This window comes from Canis lupus, chromosome 10 (assembly GCF_048164855.1).
Source record: "Canis lupus baileyi chromosome 10, mCanLup2.hap1, whole genome shotgun sequence".
NCBI lineage: Eukaryota > Metazoa > Chordata > Mammalia > Carnivora > Canidae > Canis > Canis lupus.
This window is the reverse complement of record NC_132847.1, coordinates 71,727,769-71,751,916: the sequence shown is the minus strand read 5'-3', so window position 1 is coordinate 71,751,916 and position 24,148 is coordinate 71,727,769. Positions and strand designations below refer to the sequence as shown.

The 24,148-nt window shown below is 40.7% G+C and overlaps 1 long non-coding RNA gene across 1 annotated transcript; it reads left to right on the top strand.

Moving 5' to 3' along the window:
• Window positions 1–1,021: 1,021 nt before the first annotated feature.
• On the top strand, window positions 1,022–20,954 carry LOC140641012 (uncharacterized). Its single transcript, XR_012037583.1, has 4 exons — window positions 1,022–1,157; window positions 3,595–3,652; window positions 4,953–5,016; window positions 20,665–20,954. It is a non-coding gene; the product is annotated as an uncharacterized lncRNA (long non-coding RNA).
• The last annotated feature ends 3,194 nt before the right edge of the window (window positions 20,955–24,148 follow it).

Here is a 24,148-nt window from a genome sequence, read left to right as displayed (position 1 = left end):
GGTGGAATAGTGTGGGTAAAAGTTTGACTGATGTGGGTTCAAGAGAGAATGGGAAGAGAGAATTTGCAAACTCTTTCAAATTTTTCCATGAAAGCAAGAGACAAATGTGGTAGTTGATGGAAGGAAAAATAGAATCAAACTGTTGTGACAAAAATATTGGGTGAAATAGCAATGATTTTGCACACTCAAAGGAAAAGTCCTGGAGAAAGGGAAAATTAATGATGGAGAAGGAAGGAGAATAGCCTGAGAGTATTTGATCCAATGAGAAAAGATAAGGTCTACTAATGAGGTAGAAATCTTGGTCTTGGCTATGAAATCTGAGAACATTGAGTCTAATGTAGATCAAAACGTACATTATTGGTACAGATATATGGAGGTTGATGGATGTGAAAATGGGAGCTAGAGAATACTATCTCTGGTTTGGTTCCATTTTCTCAATGAAATGTCAAGGTAGGCCACTGATGAGAATGAGAGTGGAGGAAGTGGTTTTGGATATTTCAGAAGAGAGAAGGTAAATATGGAAAAATTTTTTGTGTTGATTTAAAACCTGTCACTCAAAGTACCACTCACTGGTTCTCATTGTTATCTAGCTAGGTATTCTCCAAACATTTGAAGAGGGTTACCCTCCTCATGTCCTTCACGACGTGTCCCTCATGAATCACATGTTCACTGTGGTAAACAACATTCCAGCTACTATCCTATGCAACAGTTTTCAGAATTTTTATGGTCTTATTTGATCATATTTGGAGCTCTAGGTTGTCAGTACCCTCCTAAAATGAGATGTTCAGGATTAAATTCAAGCTCTACGTGTGTTCGGATTCCATAAATGGTTGGACACTGTATTAGACTAACTGGGTGGCATTAACTTTGGGAACGTGACTTTGAGTTAGGCTCCACAAATCTAAACCTAAATCCACAGATCCATTTCCACCTTGCACCACTGGTATGTTCTGGATCAGATTCAGGGCCCCTAACTCTTTAAAAGTCCTTGTTTTTTGGTTTCAGATTAGCATTCCAGTTTGTTATGGTTTTCAAATGCATTTGCTAATTGAATTCTCTGCCCAACACCTGAGAGAGACGTGGTACCCATTTTACAGAAGAAGAAATCAAGGTACTGAGAGATGAAGTTATTTATCAAGTGTCATGGACTTAACAAGGTACAGAAAAGGGTTTTAAACTCAGGAATTTAAGCTCAATGCCTAAGCTCTGTTTTAGGCTCCATGGCCCAGAAACGTGTCTAGATATCCTGTGGCACAGTTCCAAGAAGAATTCATGTCTCTCGATTCTGAGAGCTCCAGCCAGAAGCAATGCCTTTCTTAGATCCCCCAGCTCCTCACCTTCTACCAGACAGCTAGACCCAGAACTCCTATACATCATGTGTCTGATCCCTAAATGCTCATGCTCGCTCTCTCATTTCTGAAATATAAGTCACTTCCAGGTTTTGTGCTATCTTCAGATTTAAAAAGCATTTTAAACCAAATGGACAGGCATTAGAGAGGATTGGGACACCTGCTGAAAGCTTTAAAGCTTTCCCATATGAGTCAATTTTATCCATAATGAGCATGCTTCATTGTCTTTTTCTTTTTATATTTGATGATGTTCTTTTTTTTCCCTACAAGGACCATTCATATTTAATTACAATGGAAATCTTCCTCCCATCCTTGTCCTCAACACACACGTGCATTTTTAATGGAGTTTCTAGAGTAAACATGTTTCAAAGACTATCCATGGTTCCAAAGACTATGACACTCTTAACAAGTTCTTCCAACTTTTAAGCCTCACGTGGAATTCCCAACTGTCCAGTGATTTAACTTGTCAGATTGCTGGAATCAAGTCACTCATACATATTACCCCTTGACCTCCAACTGGCAGTCATAGCCCTCTCTTTTGCAAAGAATGACACTTCTCCTGCTTGACAATCCAAACTGTCTGCTCACCGTTTGTGCACAGTTGTGGCAGCTGAAAGCAGCTGGCACGCAACATATGGAATTTAATTTCCTAATATTTACATAGATGGAAACTGTTTTTGCTCCAGACTTCAGATGATCTTTTGCACTAAGCCTGCAGGCAAAAGTTTTCAGACAATTTCATGCCCGCCTCCTATGCTCCCCTGCTGCAATCTCATTCATGAGAATCAGAACATAGTCTAATAATGTGTGTGTGTTGGAAGATGCGGAGTCCTTTGCCTATTGGCTTTGCTGCAATGGTGGTTTATGTTGGTTCTGTTTGCAACTGGGAAACTCGGGGTTTTCAAATATAACATTTCTTTGGAAATATTCTTAAAATAAATTTTAAATTTCAGAACAGTTCAAAATTTATAGAACATGAAGATACTACTGAGTTGCCATATGCCTTATGGCTAGTTTCCCCTATTAGTAATGTTTTACATATGGGCATGGTACAGTTGTTATGATTAATGAACCAATACTGACATATTAACTAAAGGCCATGCTTTGTTTTATTTTTTATTGAAGTATGATTAACATACAGTTTTTAGTTTTAGGTGCACAATATGATTCACCAATTCTATACATTTCTCAGGCCTCATCACAATAAATACACTCTTAATCCCTGTCATCTATTTCACCCAACCCCCCCATCTCCCCTCTGACCACCAGTTTGTTCTCTATATTTTAGTCTGTTGTTGTGTTTGTCTCTTTTTTTGTTTGTTTCTTAAATTCCACATAAATGAAATCATGTTTTTCTCTTACTGACTTGTTTTGCTTAACATTCTACTGTCTAGATCCATCCATGTTGCAAATTGTAAGATTTTATTCCTTATCATAGCTGAGTAATATTCTAGTGTGTGTGTGCGCTTCTTTACCTGTTCATCTATGGATGGACACTTGCATTGTTTCCATATCTTGACTATTGTAAAAAACACAGTCATAAATATAGAAGTGCTTATATCTTTTTGAATTAGTATTTTCATTTTCTTTGAGAAAATACTCCAATGTGGGATTGCTAGGTCATTTGGTATTTAATTTTTTAATTTTTTGAAATGTCTTCCATACTGTTTTCCACAGCGGCTGCACCAACTCACCTCCCCACCAACAGTGCACTAGCATTCTTTTTTCTCCACATCCTTGCCAACACTTGTTATTTTAAAGTCCATCTTATTTATTTATTTTTTTAAGTCCATCTTATTTAAATTTCCTTAGATTATACCTAATGTATTTTTTTCTGATCCAGGATCTCATCCAGTATACTGCATTACATTTAGTCATTTTGTCTCTTTAGGCTCCTTTTGGCTTTAACAGTTTCTTACACTTCATTCATTCCCCTTATTTTTGATGACCTTAACAATTTCAAGGGGTCTTGATCAGGTATTTTGTTGAATGTTCCTCAACTGGAATTTGTCAGATTTTTTTCTCTCATGATGAGACTGGGGTTGTGTATTTTCAGGAGAAAAATCATAGATGTAAAGTGTCCCTTCCACCCCATCATATTAAGGGTACAGGCTATCAATATGATATTACTACTGATATTAACCTTGAACACCAAGATGAGGTACTGTTTGTCCACTGTAAAGTGATTTTTTCCACTGTTAAGTTACTCTTTGTTTATTCTTTCCATACTGCTCTCGCTGGGAAGAAGTTACTCTGTATGGCGCACATTTAGGAAGCAGGAATTAGGTTCCATCTCCTTGAGGGTGAGTGATCTACATAAATTATTTGAAATTCTCTTGCATCGAGATTTGTGTCTTCTCCCTAGTTTATTGATTTAGCAACCATTTATTTGCATCAGTATGGATCATGGATGTTTATTTTTACACTTAGGGTTATGAACCAGTCCCACTCCATTTTGTTGCTCAAGTTGTTTTAGCTTTATCATCAGAAGCTCTTTCATTTGGCTTCTGTGTCCCTTTGACATCCTGTCATCATTCTGGCATTAGTTTGTTTGCTTATTTGATGAACACTTCCTTACTTTCTGGGGTGAACAAATGTTCTAGCTCATCTTGTATATTTCCTGCTCCTGTCCTATCATCAGCTGTTCTTCCCCCCTCATAATTTTGAAATAACTAAAATAGTCCTAGTTTTCGTGGGGAATCTCACTGGTATATAGTAGTCACGGGTAGTAAAACTTGGGCCTAGGAACAACAGCTAGCGAGAAAGAGGCATATCATTATGATTTCAATTGTTTAATATTAAAAATTGTGTGCATTTGTTCAGCAAATATTTTTGAACACTGCTATGTTTCAAGAAGTGAGATAATTAGAAGCTGGAGGCACAGAAGTGTTTAAGACCTGATCCCTACTCTCTGAGAGCTCACAGTCTAATGAAGGAAGCAAACAAAAAGGCAAGCAACCACACACTACATGGAGCAGGTGCTGTGGTGTGAGTAGGTCATCCTAGGATTAGAGGGGAAGACAGCAGAGTCATCCAATTTGGACTGAAAAGAGTTTCCTGGAGGTAAATTTGCCAAATGAATTGAGGAATTCACATCCACAGCAACTCCTTCAGGCCTCTTGATTTAATAAAGCTTGAATTTTTTTTCAAAGTATACGTATATCTTCCTGGATCTTCTCTCTTTTAATTTAATTTGGGTGGTTGCTTTCTTTTGGGAGATATGGTCAGTTAGAAGAATCTATAACTTTCTCTCATCTCACCATCCATAAAGAGGCAGACTTCTTTGTTCCTCATCTCAGGAAGGGGCTCTGATGATAACTGGTCTTAGAATCTGCTCTCGAGGCATTCTGGAGCTTAGAGATACAGAATCTCACAAACCTTCAGGTGGTTGCAGCAAATGAGTGGCTACTCAAGTTAAAGACTGTAAATATGCTTTTCTCATCTCTGAATATCTAAAAATGGTGTCATTTAAGTATACATTTAGGCAGGCTGTATTTAACAAAAATGGTTGCAATAATTTCTCCCATTCTGCAAATTGAAACATTTTTTGCAGTGTAACTGTGACACTTCTCTCATCAAGTGGGGGTCTGTTCTCTCCCCTAGAACTTGAGTGGATTGCCACGGTGACAGAGGTGACATTTTAACTTCAGAGGTTTGGACATAAAAGGTGAGTTCCCTTGCTAGCGCTCCTTTGAGACATTTACTCTTGGTATCCAGCTGCCATATTGTGAGGATGCCCATATTAGCCCATAAGGAGAGGGCACATGGAGAGGCCATATGTAGGGGTTGTACCTGACAGCCCATTTGAGGTCCTGGCTGACAAATGGAAGATATATGAGTGAAGATGACTCTAGACTTTTTTCAGACTCTGGACATCATAGAGCAGAAACAAGTCATCCTCCCTCTGCTCTGTCCCACAGAATTCATGAGTATAATAAAATTTTTGTTTTATATCACTATTTTTGCATGTGGAGGTATGGGGGAGGAGGTTGTTATTATGCAGTAATAGTAACCAAAATAGAAATAGCCGCCCTCTCAGCACTCCAAGCAAGTGGCCCTGGATATGAAGAACTAATCCTGGCCTGCAGAAAAGCCTAGCATTCTCCCTTACAAGCCCTTCTGCTATTTGCTTCTTTCCAGTATGTGAACCTATGCTATTTGTTCAATGTCTGCTCCCTCTCCTGACCTCTCCTAGGTCATAGGCAAGAGGAGGAGATCATGTTTCCTCATTCATTTCCCTACCTGCAGTGCCAGAAACTTAGTTGACAGTCATTAAATATTTGTTGGATGAATGAATAGAACGCAAGGAGGTAGGGTTAGATGAATATGATTTTTGGGGGGTGGCATTCCTGAAGATACAGAAAAACAAAGTCTTGCTTTAAATTTAAGTAAAGTAGAACATGTATGTGTTTCTTTACATCAAATTGTGAATAAATAATATTCTGACATTATTTCCTTACCTGAGACTTTTCAAGTCATTTTGTCTACCTATTGCCATGTAATAATTCATCCTAAAATGTAGTGGTTTAAAACAACAGATATTTGATCAGGATTCTGAGTTTGGTTTGGCTGAGTGATTCTTTTGCTTCACTTAGCATTGGTTGGGGTTGGTCCAAAATGGCCTCACTCACATAGCTGGCAGTTGATGTTGACTGCTGGCTATATGCTCATCTGGGGCTATCAGCCAAAGCTCATGGTTCTCCTCCATGTAGATTGCGATACATGACCTAGTAGGCTTCTTGATAGCAATTACACAACATCAATTTTATTGGTCAAATCAAAGAGCCAATTCAGATGTAAATGGAATGAAATGAATACTACCTCTTAATGAGGAAATGGCAAGGCTATATACTACAAGATAGAATTTGAGGTGGGAGATATTGTTGTGACCAGAAGTGATTTGATTGGTTGATTGATTACGTATTAGTTTCCTTGTGACCTGCCTATTTGGATTACTGCTTTAATTCTCAGGAATGTCCACTCTCTGGTTATATACAAAAACAATGCACTACCTACCAACTCCTTGGAGTACAGTGTTAAACTTGAAGTCAGAAAAAGATAGTTTGAATTCTGGATCTATCATGTAACTGCTATCTCTCTCTGGCTTATTACTTAACCTCCTGGAACAAGTCATCTATTTTATAAAATAATAATAATAACTTATTAGATAATAATATATTATCAGAAATCCCAGTTGTCTTACCCCAATAAGATAAGTCAATTATACCAAAAATGCTTTGAGTTCTGATATTATGTACAATAATAATAGATATTGATTGTTCTGTGCCTCCTATATGTTTGGCACTGTGACATATGTAATGCATACGTCAGTTCATTTAATCCTCACATCTAAAGCTTCAGAGTTAGTGTTCCCACTTTGGAGAAGCCAAGTTATGTAACCAGTTCAAGGCAAGACAGCTAGCAGTTGGTGATCTTAGTCATTCAAACTCAGAATTGACTCCAAAGCTCACAATTCAAAAGAACAACCCATTTCCTTGCAGCAACTCATGATCTCAGGTAATATGCATATTAGCAAATAATATATCTGATAAGAGACTTCTATCTAGAATGTATACAAATCTCTTAAGACTCAAGAGTAAATACACAGCCCAAATTTTAAGAATGGGCAAGGAATCTGAGCACATTTCTCCAAAGATGTACACATAGCAACTAAGCACATGAAGAGATGTTCAACATCATTAGCCATTAGAGAAATACAGATCACAACTAGTTACCACTTCCTGGCTACTATAATTGCTAAAATAAAAGAGATAGACAGTAATAAGTGTTGGTAAGGATGTGGAGATATTGGGGCCTGTATACATTGCTGGTAGAAGTACAAAATTGTGCAACTACTATGAAAAATAGTCTAGCAGCCTCTCAGGAAGTAAAACACAGAGTTACCGTAGGACCCAGAATCTTCCTTCCTAGCTATAAATGCAAGAGAAATGCACACATTTGATCATAAAAAAAACTCGTACACAAATGATCATAGTAGCATTATTCACAGTCGGAAGAAAGTAGAAGCCATTCGAATGTCCATCAACTGACAAATGGATAAATAAAATATGATAGGTCTAAACAATGGAATATTACCCAGCCATAAAAAACAGAATGAAGTACTGATACACACTACAACATGAACCATTAAAACGATATGGTAAATGAAAGAAACAGTCACAAGAGATGACATACTGTAAGATTCTGTTTTAGTGAAACCACCAGGATAGACCAATCTGTGGAGATAGAAACTAAATTGGCGGTTGTGGGGAAATAGACACTAATTGCTAATGGGCACAGAATTTCTTTTTAAGACGATGAAAATGTTCTAAAGTGGGTTGTAGTGATGGTTCCAGAGCTCTGAGAATATATTAGAAGCCAGCAAATTTTCATTTTAAACAGGTGGATTGTATGGTATATGAATTATATATCAACAATCCTGTTAAAAAATAATACTAGCAGAATGTATGTCATTGACCCTATGTCAGGCACTCTTCTGAGCTCTATCTTACCTAATAAGACAGTAATTTATTTAATCTTAATTACAACTCTGTTAGGTAGCCATATTATTATTTTCTCTTAAAAGATAAAGGGTGACAGTTTAGACAATTTGCCCAAGATTATATAAAACACGGTAGGGTAGGGCTGAGATTCTAATCTTGATAGATAGCTGCTTAATCCCTAAGCTTAATCATTATGCTATACTACCCCTTATCAATTATAAATACACATAATACCTTGGGTTTCCTCCCTTTGCCCCACGTTTTCTGTTCTGCTTTGGTCATACATGTCCTCCTGCCAAAGGATTTGTTTTTATTTATGTGAGTGTCCACGTCATTCCGAAAACCTGTTACAAATATTCATGTGCATCCCCCCTCCTAAAAAATAAAAATAAAAAAAAGTTTAGCAACCATAAACTAAATCTCCTTTGGGGCAGGTTAGATTACGTTCTTTTTAAATTTCTCTTCAGGGATCAAGACAACTTTCTAGGACAAGGGAGTTTGTGGAGGTGACACAGTCATGTCATTTAAATGGAAAGGTGGTTCATGCCTTCCAATCGGGAACCTGAAACACGGTTCCATCTTTGCTAACTGCCTGACCTCAGACTAGTCATTTGACCTCTCTGAACCTCAGTTCTCTCATCTTCAAATTAGGAATACAGACAGTATCCAGCTTGGTGAGACGCTGCAGTGGCAATGCCGTGGGGACTAATGGGTGCAAAGGGCTTGGGGTGGGGCTGTGCTCCATAAAACAGGAGCCACTGTCCTTATTCACCCTCACAGCCCACCAGCATGTCAACTTGCCCAGCACAGTTAGCAGAGCAGGGAAAAGCCCTCCCCAATCCCAACAAACTGTCTTTTCTTCCAGCCCGGGAAGTTCTCTCCTCTCCAAATGACCAACTTAAACCAGATTGAAAACCTGGGGCAAAAACATGCAATGAGTGGGGAGAGAGAGAGCGCATGACGGCAGTTGGCTCGGCTTCCCAGCTTCTCCAGAGAAATCAGAGCGGCTAAGATGTTTAAATCCCCAGCCAGAACCCCTGATTTAATTTGATTTTATAGTTCCAGGGAATTGCCTTGTTGTGGTTTCCCTATATCACATACAGAGCTAGCCTCTCCCCCCTGTGGAGAGGGGAGCCAGTCAGAGTAAACGTGTGCTGGCACAGCACTCAGCTGCAAAGACTCTTCTCCTTATGCAGCTACTTCTGCATGGAGGCCCCATGAGACAGGCCATGGGTGGAACAGCAGGGCCTCCAGCTGTCCCAGAGGGGGCCTGAACTTTGGTTTGCATGCTGACTCTGTGGCCTCATGTACCTGTCAAGTGTCATGCCTCCAGACATATACATGTAACTGGGAAATAACAGTCTACACTCTCAGGTTTGGTGTGAGGCTGTGAGAAATGAGGAGCAACATTTAGTGAGTTCTCAGTCAGTGCTATTGTAGGTCCACCAGGAAACCGAAGCAGTTTAATAGCATGCAGAGGGCGCTGGACTCACTCTGCTGACATCTTTACCTCTCCGGGCAAATAGAAGTAAGTGAGCAGAAGAAAGAAGAAAGAAGACGTTTCTTTGGAGGAAACAACCCCTTGTTTGAGGGTTTGAGAAGACGTCCCATAACATTTCTTGAGATGTCCTACACATTCTACATTTAGCGTTGGAATCCTAGGATAACAGTGAGGGAAGAAGAGTAGAGATGATATAGCCCTACCCACTCATTCCCACTCTAGAGAGACAGAGGCTCAGAGAGGGGAACTGACCTGCTGAAGAACACACAGCAAGTGAGTTACAGAGCCTGGATTTTATATTTGTGTTCTTTTCACTATGTCAGATTGTTTCTGGGAAATCATTTGGGACAAATTCAAAGAGAGGCATGATTGCAGGGGCTGTAAAGGACAAGAAGTATCCAGGGAATAAATGCCTTCATTTGGCCAGAGGAAGCGTGAAGGTGGAGCAAGGCAGCCTGCCAAGGGCCTCCTGAGCCTTACTAGGGTTTAAGCTTTAGCCCAAAGGCAGTGGGAAGCCATGCTTATTGGAATATAAATGACTTGAGGACAGAATTCGAGTTCATATTATTTTTGTGAACCACTTCCTGGCATGTAACATCTGGCACATAGTAGGGGTTGAGAGGTGATTGCTTGATGATCCCAGATTTCCAAATCTGGGAGCCAGCATGGCTTGGAGAAACTTCCAAGTCTTTAGAGTTTGCTCCAGTAGAAGAAATCCTGAAATCTATCAGCAATCATTCACTTTTCTAAGAATTCTTGAACATGGGAAAGTGGGGGAAAAGCCCTCAGATGGCTTCCATCGGAAATGACATGCCCCTGTTCACCCACTGAGCTGGTAATAAGTAACCTTTCCCAATAGCTAGAGTATGGTGCATGACCCTGCATAATGCTTGTTCCAGTGAGTGAAGTAAGTAGAGGCTACATAAACAAAAATTAATAGGCATAGAGATTCTCCATCTGGCATCTGCCACAGCTTCAACTTCTACCTTGCACATGCCTATGTTCCATTGCTTTTGGCCATTAGCACAGGGATAGCGAGTAATACACTGACCTTGGTCATCCTCACCGTCTTTCTAACTTTGCAATGGGTTCTTTAAAAGAAGGAATTTGAGTTTTCAGGACTGGGTTTAGGAGTGAATCAGTAGTCCTTGGAAGTCTAAAAGAGTAATGGACATTCTAAAGTGTGAAGGTATCATTTCTCCAAATGGGGGATCTGTCACTGGAGAGTTTAACTGCGCTGAACTAAGATAGCAGTAGCTAAAAGTAGAAAAAGACCTTGGGCCTCATGAATTATGCTTTCATCATGGAAGGGGGAAAAGCTCAACACTGAGGTATGAGGCACTGAGCTAGGTGTTTGATTATTATAATATCTATGACATGAGAAATATTATCGCCACCATGTTGGGACAGGACCCAAGGTTCAGAGACATAAGGCTCCATGGAGATAAGAATCATGTCTATTTTCTTCACTGCTGCATGGCTGGTATAGGGGAAGTATGCTCCCTCACTTTCTACAGTCATGAAGCTGACAAATTAGAACACAGAAAATTGAATGATGGTCTGTGGGGATGTACATGATGCTGTGTGTGTAGAAAGCCCCAGCTTGGGTGACATCACCCCTTTATTAATGAACTTTCAACAGCTTTCTGTTCCAAAAGGCCTTATCCTACCTGGTCCTTGTTGATCTCACCAACTTCACCCCTGTCCTCTCTCTTTTTCATTTCCTGACCTCCAGTTTCAGTGGTTTTTGTTTCTATCCCTCCAACATGCTGGGTTTGTTCATTCTGCTTCTGCTGTTCTCGAGGCCTGAAATAATCTTCTACTATCTTAGCACTGCTAGCTCTCATTTTTCTGGCTCCATCTCAAATGACATTTCTTCAAAGAGGTCTGCTTTGACAACCTGATTCATCCCTGCTATCCAGCCACTTGCTGTTACGTTACTCTATTTTTGCACTCTTTGTTCCTACCTGAAATGAACTCCTTTGCTTTTATATTTGCCCATTGTTTGTCCGACCCCTATTGGAAGGCTAGTTCCACGAGAGCAGGAACTTTGCCTCTTTATCCATTGTGGTATTTCCAGCATCTAGAACAATCACCGGCATATAGCAAATGCCTGATAAATACCTATCTAACAAACAACTTAGAGAATAAGTGAACAAATGGCTGACTGTCACTTTATAAGTAAAATCCCAAAACCTCAGGCCCCAGATTTATTTTATTTATTTATTTATTTATTTATTTATTTATTTATTTATTTATTTATTTTTACTGCTTTCTGCATTAGATCTTACTAGGATGTTCTATCTCCACCCCTCCTCCCAATCTTAGCCTTTTCTGTAACAGACAGCAGTTTGCTCAGCAGATATTCCCCTTTCTGTCTCTGACTAGGATCCTGGCATCAGCATGCCTCCCTTATCCCCTGTCCCAGCAATTCCTGACTCCTTATACTTTCTCAAATGCATCATACTGCGTCTTTGTCCTTACTGTCCTCCAACCTGCACCATCCTGTCCTCCTGGTAGCCACTCCATCCTTCCCACTGTGCAAATCCTGTAAAACTCACTGTGCTCAGCACAAATATATAGGTCTCCGGGAAGACCTTCCTCACTTTCCTGAATGGTGTGTCTCTCAGGGCTCCTTGAGGGCATGCTCTGCATTTGTACTGTAGTGTTTATCTCACAATGGAATTGGGTTTTCTTGTCGGGTAACCAAGGGCAGAATGGAAGTAAATTCAACCTTTCTCACAATACCAAACTGGAGTACAAAGGTGAATATGAGAAGGCTGTTCAGCAACCAGCTGAGAATGAATGAGGAGAGTAAATAAGTGTGAAAGAATGAATTAACTGATTCTTAAGAAAACATATCTGTGAATGTCTAACCCAAGATTTCATTTTATTTGGCTCCTTTCTTAGCAGAACACTCACTGTCCTTATAAAGTTTGTTGTTGTTGTTGTTGTTGTGTGTGTGTGTGTGTGTGTTTTAATAAATAGTGGCATTCAAACAAATGAAAAAACCAAGAAGACTGACAGTGACAATATGGAGAGACCCATGCAGTGAGCTTTTTAGGTTAGGTCGAGTCTCAAGGGAAGGTTCATAGGCAGGAGCACAGAACTACAAAATAGACCCAGGACCAAAACTGAAGTCTAGATGCAGGAACAGGGACCCAAGATCACAGCGACATTTCCTCTGATGAGTCTCAATACAAAATTGTTGAAGTTTTGGGGAAGCCTTGTGGTGTATGGAATGGCAAGATAAAGACAGGCCTGCCTGGTGCTCATGCTGACAGCCTATCACTATTTCTACAACACTGGGCGACTCATATAACCTTTCAGTTTCCTCTCTGTGAAGTCTACTTCCCATTGCCCAATGCAGGATCGTTATAGGACCTAATTCAGTGCTGACATGCAGTAATTGCTCAATAAAGCACCATTGCCTTCACCACACGATGAACTAGATTGTCTCCAGAACTGGAGAAGGGTTGTCCCCACGTGTAGGTTAAGAGGCTATTACATTTTCCAACCATGAATTAGTAGGAATTCTGGTCTGGTCAGATGAACCACTGGTTTTATATATAATAAATATTGGATTACGTATAATGTGTGTGTCCCAGCTCCAGTTCTGTGACTTTTAATAGTTCCCTTGTCACTGTAGTATGCCTGATGTGGTGAGGTTACAGAGAGATCCGCAATTTCTCAAAAATCAAACAAAAAAACACCAATATCCACATAAAACGCGTCATGCGCTTTTGACTGTGCATTTCTGTTTCTAGGCATTTATCCAAAGGAAATAACCAGAGAACGCATGTACAATGATGTTCATCTCAGCATTGTTTATTGCAGTAAAAAATTAGAAACATCTGAAATGCCTCACAATAGAGATTTGGCTAAGTTAATTATGTTTCAGACATTCAATGGAATACCACGCACACATCAAAAAATTGTGTTCCCTCAAAGTATTTAATGACTTGGAAACAAGTTCAAGGCATATTGTTCAAGGAAGAAAGCAGATAACCAAACAGTATGTTCGGTATATTTCCAGTTTGGTAAAATAGGAATTGTGAAGGAAACAATAATAAGATTAAGTAATACCAGGGGAAGTAGTATTAGTGGTTAAGAACCCAGGCTGTGGATTTAGACCCCCTGAGTTCAAATCCCAGCTCTTCCACTTGCCTGCTGTGCTATTTTGGAAATTATTTTACCTCTCTTTGTCTCAATTTCCTCATCAGTAAAATAGGGACAACATTTGTACCTTCCTGAGGATTAAAATGAGTTTAGATATTTGGCTTTAGAACAGTACCTGATATTTAATGCTGAGTGAAATAATTCAATCAGAGAAGGACAATCATCCTATGGTCTCACCCATTGTGGAATATAAAATATAGTGTAAGGGATTATAAGAGTGGGATGTAAGGAGGGAAACTGAGTGGGGAAAAATTAGAGAGGAAAACAAATCATGAGAGACTCCTAACTCTGGGAAACAAAGGGTTGCAGAAGGGGAGGACAGTGGGAGGATGGGGTGACGGGCACTGAGGAGGGCACTTGATGGAATGGGTACTGGTTGTTATACTATATGTTGGCAAATTGAATTTAAATATTTTTTTAAAAGAAGGGTACCTGATAAAGAGCAAATGTTATAGCAATGTTGGCTATTAGTTTTATTTTTTTTAAAAAATGATGTAACGCATGCTATTTTTAAAAAGATTTTATTTATTTATTCATGAAAGACACACACACACACAGAGAGAGAGAGAGAGAGAGAGAGAGAGAGGCAGAGACACAGGCAGAGAGAGAAGCAGGCCTCATGCCGGGAGCCCAATGCGGGACTCGATCCCGGGACTCCAGGATCACACCCTGAGCCAAAGGCAGGCGTCAAACCGTTGAGCCACCCAGGGATCCCCCAGGCATGCTATTTTTAAAAAAAGTTAAAACAAACAAAAAGATGACTCATATCTATGCAAATACCATTCAGCTAATAATTGCTTAAATTGGGATTGAACCTAAGCCTGTCTGGCTCCAGAATTTGAGCACCTAACCATTATGTAATTCAGGAAAAGAAATGTTAGCCGTGGTTTTCACATATTTGCAGGATGAGGGATACCTTTTACTTTGTTTTTTGTGACTTTCTGGATTTTCCAAAAGTTTAACAATGAATACATACTGCTCTTGTAATGACAAAAATGTTATTATTTATACATGGCATTTCTGGTTATTTAAAAAGGAGCAAAGCTTCTCATACTCACTTGCTTTCTTTATCAATTAGCCAATTACCTTATTTCTGCACCACAACTGGTGCAGCTTCATGGAGATGCTTGAAATAGTACAGGGTGTCAAATTCACGATCACAGAAAACAGGTCACAATTATCCTACAGAGTTGACATAGTATTCCAGAATCAGCATGAGCTCTAGAATCAGACAGAACTGAGTTCAAATCTTGAAGCCATCAGCTACAGGCCCTTGGATAAATCTCTCAATTGCCCAGTGTCTCTGTTTCCTCTGCTATGAAATAAGATACCATCTCACCATGATGCCTGACTCCATGAGAGCTCTATATGAAGAGGTCTTCATCATCGTTTCAGGTATATGGTAAGAACTTAACTACTGGTGGTCATAAGGATAATACTCAGTTTTTAACTGTCTCTTAGAGCTGCTGAATCACCCTACACTGGCACCAGGATGGGTGAATCCTAATTCATAAACACCAACCTTAAATGTGTCAATAAATGCAAAACCACTAATTTCTAGCTGAGGGGACTAGCATCAGACAGCCCACCATGATCTATTTCCAGTTTAGAGGAAAATGTTGCCATTCCTGCCGAGTGTGTATTCCTCCACCCTACCTTTAAAGAACAAATAAAGCAGAAAATGAAGCTTTTTATAAGATGTTAAAAATACATCAAGAATGAAACCCTGCTTGCCTGTTGCTGATTTGAAAATGGGTTTGAAAGCATTCCTTACATCCAGATTGGATTACTCTCACTTTTACTCTGCAATATTGCCAGTATTTTTTTTTTATGATTATTATTACTAGGACTTGTTCTGGGTCCAGAACATGGCAGTAGGAATTATCTCTGGCAATTCTGCAACTCAGTCCTCTCACCAGCCCCTAAATCTCAACAAGCATTCTGAATTTCAGCCGGAATTGATTGGAAAATTGGCCTTATAATTCACAAGGGTTCAGATTTGAGATCAGTTAACACCAGACTTCTGGAAACATTGGCTGCCCCCTTGGGCCAATGAGTGGTGAGGTTTTTCTCCTTGAAAACAGAGCTGAAAGTCATGCCTTTCTTCTTCACTCCTAGTTATGCAGACTGCATCCTGAGAAGTGCTCTGAGAGGGAAGGTCTCCTGCTGTCTTTGTGCGGGCTTTACATAGAACAAGACACTTGTTCCGACAGAAGGGGATCTCAGGACCCACATTCTTAATTTACATATGATAAAGTTGAGTCCCAGAGAGGAGGCAGGCTTTGCTTGGGTTACACCAGGAGTTATGGAAGACTACAATTTGTATCTCCTAAATCTTTGGTTATAGTTGTTTTTTCTCTACACTACCATGCCTCATTAATGAAAGCCTTTGACATCTCTGCAAGTGGTGGGTCACTTATGGATTGACTAACCAAACCATCTCTTTAATGTAGCCTGGACCTCAGCAGCATACAGCCCATCCATTTAATCAATGGGACAACAATGTACCTTCACCCTCTTTCAAATTGTAGCTTCTTCATGAACTCTTTTGGTCCTTTGCAGAACCATTTTGCCATGTAGAGCAAAAATACAAATGCCTTTTAGAAGCTGCAAGCCTGCTTTGGAATGTGTGTTCCTTGTTCCAGTTGGACTGACTTCTGAACATGGAACTATTAAAAATCAGAATACTGCTTTCCTGGAAGTGGGAGAAACATATGAGAAGATGCATGCTGGCAGTTTCCTGTAATGCAGGCTTTGACCCATCCTCCCGTTAGCCTTTCAAACCCTGCATCCATTTTCGACATGATGGCTGACAATCTGAGAAGGGCATCTCTTTGGAACTGCGGATTGAAACTATAAGAATTAGGTAGCAGGGGCTTCATCCAAATTGGACTTCTCACACACATTGAGAGACCATTTAATTACATGATCAATAGGATTGCAAAGAAAGCTTAGAAGGTCACCAACATCACTGTGGGATGTAGTAAAATATGATAGAAGGAAAACCTGAGAGTGCTGTATCAAGAGTCCAATCGATAGCCACTAAGTTTTATCTGTGTCAAATTTAAGAACATTCGACATCTGTGCCAGAAAAGTGCAAAGGCAGTTATGCAAACCATCCAGCTGCTTCCCAGAACCCAAAAGTTCAGTGAAGATCATCTGTAAAGAATACACAGAAGACAGCCAGTGAAGGGACTCAACAACGCTACTCATAAAGGTCCGCAAACAAACAGATTTCCACGTTGGCAAGCCAAGTCCCAAATGTTGCATACAGCTGGGTAAATTTGACCTTCCAAGTGTTTGCTCTTCTTTGTCACCCATTTTAAAAACAAGAGACCCCACCCAGGATTACACGGAAGAAATGTTAGCATGCCAGGTTGGTTAAGGGGGTTGGGAGCCGAGTTAGACTGCCTCAGTAGAAATCCCATCCCCTGCAACCTACAAATTGCATGACTTTGGACGAGTGGCTTAGGTGCTTCAAGCCTTTATACTCCATCTGTTAAATGGGGGAAATGCTTGTGCCTACCTCCTAGGTTGTAGGGAGGATTAACTGTGCTAATCTACCTGCAGTACTCAGCACAGTGCCTGGCACATAGCAAGGCCTCCATAAATATAAGGTTATTTTTGAAATTGTTTCTTGCTTCTCACTAAGAAATTATTCCACAAATACAACACCATATTCAGCATATAGCAGCAAAGAAAGTATCCAGGAGGGGAATAGGAGAAAGCAAAGATTGCTCAGCATAATTATTAGAATTGCTACCCCTTATTGAGAGCTTATTAGGTACCTGGTGCTGTGTCAGCTACTTCATGAATATTTTCTTGTTTAATTACCATGGAATATTATAAGGTAAATCTTATTCCTATTTTTCATACAAGCAATCAAAGCACAGCAAAGTGAAGTAACTTACCCATAAGAAGACATTTTTAATAAATAGACTCAAATGTGGGACCTTCTGACTCTACAACTTTGGCTCTTCTGAAGTCTCTGATCATCTCTGAGTGCCTTGGGACGATTTGGTACAATTTTGGCAGGGCACACGATGAACTGCCCCCAGATGCTGGGAGAAATCTATCACACTGCAGCGGCATAGTCATGTACTGCTCGATGAGGTTCCATCACATGTATCCCATGCACTTCCACAGGAATGAAAGTTTCTGCATGTCCGTCCATTTTCAGAAAGGCGGAACGGAGCAAACACATGGGCAAAGCTAAGACAAATGGTCTCCTGTTCCCTGAGGTTCCCTTTCCCTTGGTGAGGCAGATTTGCAGGGCTAGGACTCAAAATACATTCAGTTCAGGCAAGCACAACAAGCATTTATAAAAAGTGGCACATCGTAGGTAAGGTGTGGAGGGGGGTCAGCATAGAAAAATGAATCATATTGAGGTCACACACAAGGAAAGCTCATGGAAAAATAGGCAACTATAAAACTATGTATTAAGGCATAGTGATGGAGAGCTGGGCTTTGGAAACAGAGAGACCTGAATTTGAATCCTGGTTCTAAGCTTACTTGGTACATGGATTCAAATAAATCACTTTTCTTTTGCATCCGTAGAACGTGTTTCCTATGCAATCTCTACTGCATGTGACTACGAGAAGGACGAAATGGGATGAAGCAGATCAACAGTTTAGTATTTGCACATAACCAGCAATGCCTGGGCCTTGTCCTAGCTCTACTACCCACTGGCTTGTATCCCTGAGCAAGTCATTGCACCATGCTGTGCCTTTGCTTTCCCATCTATAAACTGAGATAATAGTAGTACCTGCCCCACAGGGTAGTAGTGAGGATTAAGTACATTAATATTTATAAAGCGCTTAGAAAATTTGTCGGGCGCATAGTGAAGAATCGGTGTTAACTACTACCATTACTGCTGTAACTCGTTTTGATAGAGGCAAGGCACAAGATGCTGTAAGAAAACAAAGAGGCACTTAACTAAAGCTGTGGTGGGCAGACATGAAAAGCTTCCCAGAAAATGGAACTCCAGTGAGCATATTCCAGGTAGAGGGGCAGGGGTTGGGGGGCAGCAAGGGCTGGGGCAGGATTTAGAAACCACATTCTTGGATTTCCTTTACAGTCCGTCTTCGGTGGAGACCGTGCCTCTCATATCTCTTGCTTTTGCCCATTGTAGTTCCTGGGTCCTGCAATTGGTTCAAAGGCAAATTCCAAGCCAGCAATGGAGTGGGAGGGGGTAAGAGGGGAATGCAGTACCCCATTTTGAAAAAGGGCTGTAACCATTTAGCCGATTATTTAACATTGTGGAATGCAGTAAGGTCAGAGACTGGCTCACCTTTCAATGTAGCTACAGCTCCAACGAGCAATCTCTGAAATTGCTTGAAGTCATTTACACCAGTGAATGCATATGCATCAGGGCTTGGTTAAAGATTTAGAGGATAAGCTGGTTAATAGAATTAATTTGATATATCCGGTATAATTCAGTGGAACACATGAGTGCCCTTCAGAACCCAAAGCTTATGGGACAGGAACAAATCCTTGTACCAGCCATTAAAGAAGGATTAGTTGGCCTCCGGAAGGAGTAAGCCCGTGACTTTCATTCTTCTCTAGCTGAATGCTAAATGGATGTCTTGATAAATGGCTATGTTATAAACGATTTATCAGAAACTTGGACCGTTGAGTGTATTTTTTATTTTGGGCCACTTCAGAATTCATTCCATAGCCCTATCCGATCCCTTCGCCTCAGTCCTGAGGCCAGAAGGGAATGTGTGGAAGACCAGGGTGCCATACACTCACCCGGGGCATTATTCTTTGTGAGACTGAGATGGGGTGGATACAAGGACACCACCTCCACCCTCCTCTGAGTAGGCTCGGTATGTACCCCAGAGGGAACAGTGGCTAGTCGCCTTGGATTAAAATATGGGCTGGCCAGATACTGAGTCTGCCGGTGGGAGTTGAGAAGCCAGCCAGCCGAAAGAATCTAATATTTACTGCAGTTCACCAAGACGTCAACATCCCCATATTTTGCAGATGAAACATGACTTTGTAGGACCCGATGTCGAGTTTTTTGAAGGTGATTCAAAACAGGAGTAGATCATATTTTGGTAGGAGAAATAAAAGCTTCCTCCTCCATTGCTGTTCGTCTTGTGATGCCAAATTAGGGAGAACTTCTGGCCCAGAAATAGGGGAAAAAAAATTGGAGCTGTTTTAAGATGATGAGAGAGGTTCTTTTCATGCCACTCTTAGTACAGAGGAGTTTTTTAAGGCGTCGAATTAGAACAGTGGTAAGTTTTTGCAATCTGAGAAAAAGAACTTGGGAGTAAATGCTGATTACTCCTTTAGGATATGTGTGTCCATGGCCAGCATGGCCATTTTAATATCCTGTCACTGAGAAAGACACTGGAAGAGAATTTTAACAAGAGGAAGAAAGTCAAGAAGAAAAGGGGAAAGTATACATTTTCTATTTCTAGGAGAGGATTACATAGCAAAGTGGTTTTGACTTTCGGGGATCATGAAAGTGCCCAGTGTAGGACCTGTAGATAGGAACCATGCAAAACAAATGGATAATAAAGGCGGTACCCATGAAGTCTATCCTGACCAAAATGGTATAGGTAGTGTAACCTATACCCATTCATATTCTTTTTTTTAAAGATTTTATTTATTTATTCATGACAGAGAGAGAGAGAGAGAAGCAGATACATAGGCAGAGGGAGAAGCAGGCTCCACACAAGAAGCCCGATGCCGGAACTCGATCCTGGGATTCCAGGATCACGCCCTGAACCAAAGGCAGATGCTCAGCTGCTGAGCCACCCAGGTGTCCCTACTCATTCATATTCTTAAACAAATTCCCCGCCTCCTGGAACACAGTGCTTATTTTCCTGTTTCTCTCTTCACTCTCTTTGAGTCAGCATAAATATAAACCCTGAACTATAGAGAAAGAAAGGCCTGGGCTCACAGACCTGTTCCCATTGGCCTTGGCAAGTCCCTTCACTTCAAAGTGCCTCAGTGTCCTGAACTGTAAAATGTAAGTAATGTGGCTCAACCTTGCAGAGTGGTGGTAAGGATTCAATGAGAATGTTCTGACCACCAATACAAAGGAAATCTGTACCTTGTGTTTTCAGTATTTGTCAACCCCTCTCCCCTTTGTTCTTCAGCAAAAATCCTGTCTCACATACAGGAGGTGATCAAGTAAGCACTGGCTCTGCACTGGGTGAAGGTCCACGATGCTGACCTGGTGATGGACGGAAGTTTCTACATCAGTTCCAACTGCTCTGGTTTGCAATGTAAATGGACACCAAGACAACCAAGGGGCAGCCTTGCAGCAGATCAAGATCACCCTGCCCTGGTCACAACAGCCCTTTTCCATGCCATGGCAGATAAAATCCATGTCGCACCCAAGTAGGTCAAGGAAGAAAGGACAGAAAGAGAGAAGCAAGGGAAGGGTACAGGGGGCAACAGAGGGATAAAAAGAGAGGGAAATAAATGTGTTTTTGAAATGTTCTTCTAATTCTTCAGGAAGAAAAGACAGCAGTGTTGAGCTAATGCCCCCAAAATAGATCTGAGCAAACATTTGCCAACGATCTGGAAAAGAAAAATCTTTCCTGACACTTCTTTTTAAGTAACAGTGGGACTTGGGACTCTGGGAAGGGAGGGGTAGTACTGAGGCCAGGCAAGGTCTTGCCCACGCTGCGTAAGGTTCTCTGGAGCACCACTGCCAAAGTTCAGACCTGGCTCGTGACAAGCAAACCTCTGAACGCTGTGGTTTGGATTTTGCTCATGGCTTAATTTCATATGTGAGGTCTTCTCATACCCAAGAAACCAGGCCTTGCCTAATCGAAATCAGACAGAAAGGCCACACACGTTTGCAAGGATGTGTGCCATCTTGCCCTTCTTTACAATTTTCACAGAACTCTCTTAAAAAGAAGGGAAGAGAGAGGAGGCAGTGCAAGTTACATCTGATCAGTCTTTCTCCTTTCCTTTTACCTAGACCATCATTTGAAAACTGAATATTTCTGGGCATAGCAATGGGTATTAATGAGAAAAATGTTTGGACCAAGGAATTTCAAAAATGTGTGTAATAAAGTTAAAGAAGGGCACATCGATAGGCTAGATATTTACTATGTAGGTTCTCCGCCATCAGGTTAGCTGCTCTGTCAGCATCATTTGATGTTGTTACCCACCCCCTCCCTCTGAAATACTCTCTCCCTCTAAAATCCAGGGTACCACCCTCCCTCAGTCTCTCATTATTTTGTGAGCCTGTCTTTCTCAGCATCCTTTACACTCTCCTTCCTTTTAATCCTCCACACCTGGGGAGATGGGACTTCAGTGGGTCCCTACTCCATGGGTGGTAGGTATATTGACTTTACAGGCCTCCAATACCATGCCTTTTCTTTTCTCTGCCTGTGACCTCATCAGCTATCTGCAGATTTCTACTTTTAGTTCCATAAATGGCATCTCCCATCATCCATGTAATATGTCCAAAACTGAACTTCTGATTCCTGCTGCCTCCCTCCTCACCTCCTCCCCATGGTTTCTGCATAGTTGTCCACGGTCAACGAATGGTACCACTGTTTTCTCTATTTCTCTCATCCCCTTACAATCTAGGTCCAGTTCAACCCTGCATCTTAACTGCATTACTCTAAAAAATATGCCCCGAATCTACCGTGACCACTATCATGCTAGCCCAAGCCACTGTCAGCCTTCACAAAGACTACTGCAAACACCTTCTAGCCAGTCTCCCTAGGACACTCCCACTCACCACAGTCGATTATCTACACTGCATGATTTGAAAAACAGAAATCAGATCCTGTTACTTCCCTCTTCAAAAACCTCTGATGATTTCTCATTTTACTAAAAATAAACTATGAACTTTTCCCCATATCCTAAAAAGCCCCATATAACCTGATCCCTCCTACCTCTCCAGCCTCATCTATTACCATGATCCCCCTTACTCAATTCCTTACATGCACACCAGTTTTCTGCTACTCTGAAAAGGCCAAGAATTAGCCTCAGGGCCTTTGCACTTGCTGTATCATTGGCCAGTATTGCTCTGCCCCAAATCCTCAACTGACTTTTGGACACTAGTTCGCCAAGCCAATAAGTGCCTTTCCCTTTCTGAACCTTCATTTTTTTCCCCTCTGTGGGATGATTTTGAACAAAATTTGCTGTACAACTATTATATAAGGGAAATACTACACGGGCATGAGTGACGAGGATGAGGATTTGTAGACCGCAGAGTATTAAGACATGGAATAACATTTAGTCCCATATAATACAACTGATTCATGTTTATCAGTAACCAAAGGAAACTGAAAGACACGTTAGAAATTTAGCATTGAGATTCACTATGGTCTTTATCACTTTGTTATTATTTATTAAAGATTTATTTATTTATTGTAGAGAGAAAGTGAGAACGAAGTAAGGAGAGGCAGAGGGAGAGGGAGAGAGCATCATAAGCAGAATCTACACTGAGTGTGGAACCTGACACAGGGCTTAATCTCATGACCTTAAAATCAGGACCCTGAGATCATGACCTGAACTGAAACTAAGAATCAGCCCTTCAACTGACTGCTAACCCAGGTGCTCTGGCCTTTGTCATCTTAGTGTAGAATATCTTAGTCATTTCAAGATGAAGACATAATTTATTGTAAATCTGGCTTTATTTCCATGTTCACTGTGAAAATGTTCCACTCCTTCATTAGAGGTAAATGATATTGAACAAATGAATCATTTATTTGAACAACGACAATATTTCGGAGCCTCTTCTAAGTAGTCAGAGTGTAGATCTTTTCCTCATGACAACCGTCAGAGAGGAGTATCACTGTCCCTTTCCCATTTTACAGATGGAGAAACTGAGGCTTGGTGTGTGAAGCTGGCTCCCCCCCACCAGCTAACAAGTGACAGAGTCAGCTTTTGAAGCCAGCTTTTTCTACCAGTTCACCTTGTTTGCTCATGAAACATTATGTTCAGCTTAGCTGTGAACTTTTAAGTATATTGGCAAAGAGGATTCCATAAATAGTAAAGGCTTTTGAGTTCGTGCAGTACTGTTGAAGGTCCTGGGGCTTATATAAAGAAGGAAAAATTTTACTTTGCATTGTTTTTTTGGTCCCTAAGTCTCTGAGGGTTTTTATAAGAAAGAATATATGCCATTATGGAAGGATTCAAAAGTTAAACCAGAAATAATTAGAGCATTTCTCAAGAAATCAAATTTTTATTGATAGCTGTCCTACATTAGGATGGTTTGCCTCATGAGACAGTGGTTTCCTCATCCCTGGTGGTGCATAAGCAGAGACTGGATACCCCCTAGTAAGAGATATTATGGATGAGAGGGACTTTCTGAATCAAAAGATCTGGACTAGACATTTCTACACGAGCTGGACTGGATGTTGTTTAGAGCTCTTTTGACTTTGAGACATAGTTATTCAGTCAATATCAAATGTTGAAACTTAGCTTGGTTTTCTCCAAAGCCAGAGTCTGAGATAAGGTCTAGGTAGTAGGCAGTTTACTTAGGAGGTGATCCACAAAGAAGGAAAGACAGTGGAAAAAGAAAGACAGGGTCTGGGGACAAGCTAATTAATGGTGAGTTACTGTCCTGATGATTATTGTGGTCTTCCTGAGACCCTTCAAGGAACCATGTGAAGTGAATCTCCATCCATAACCTC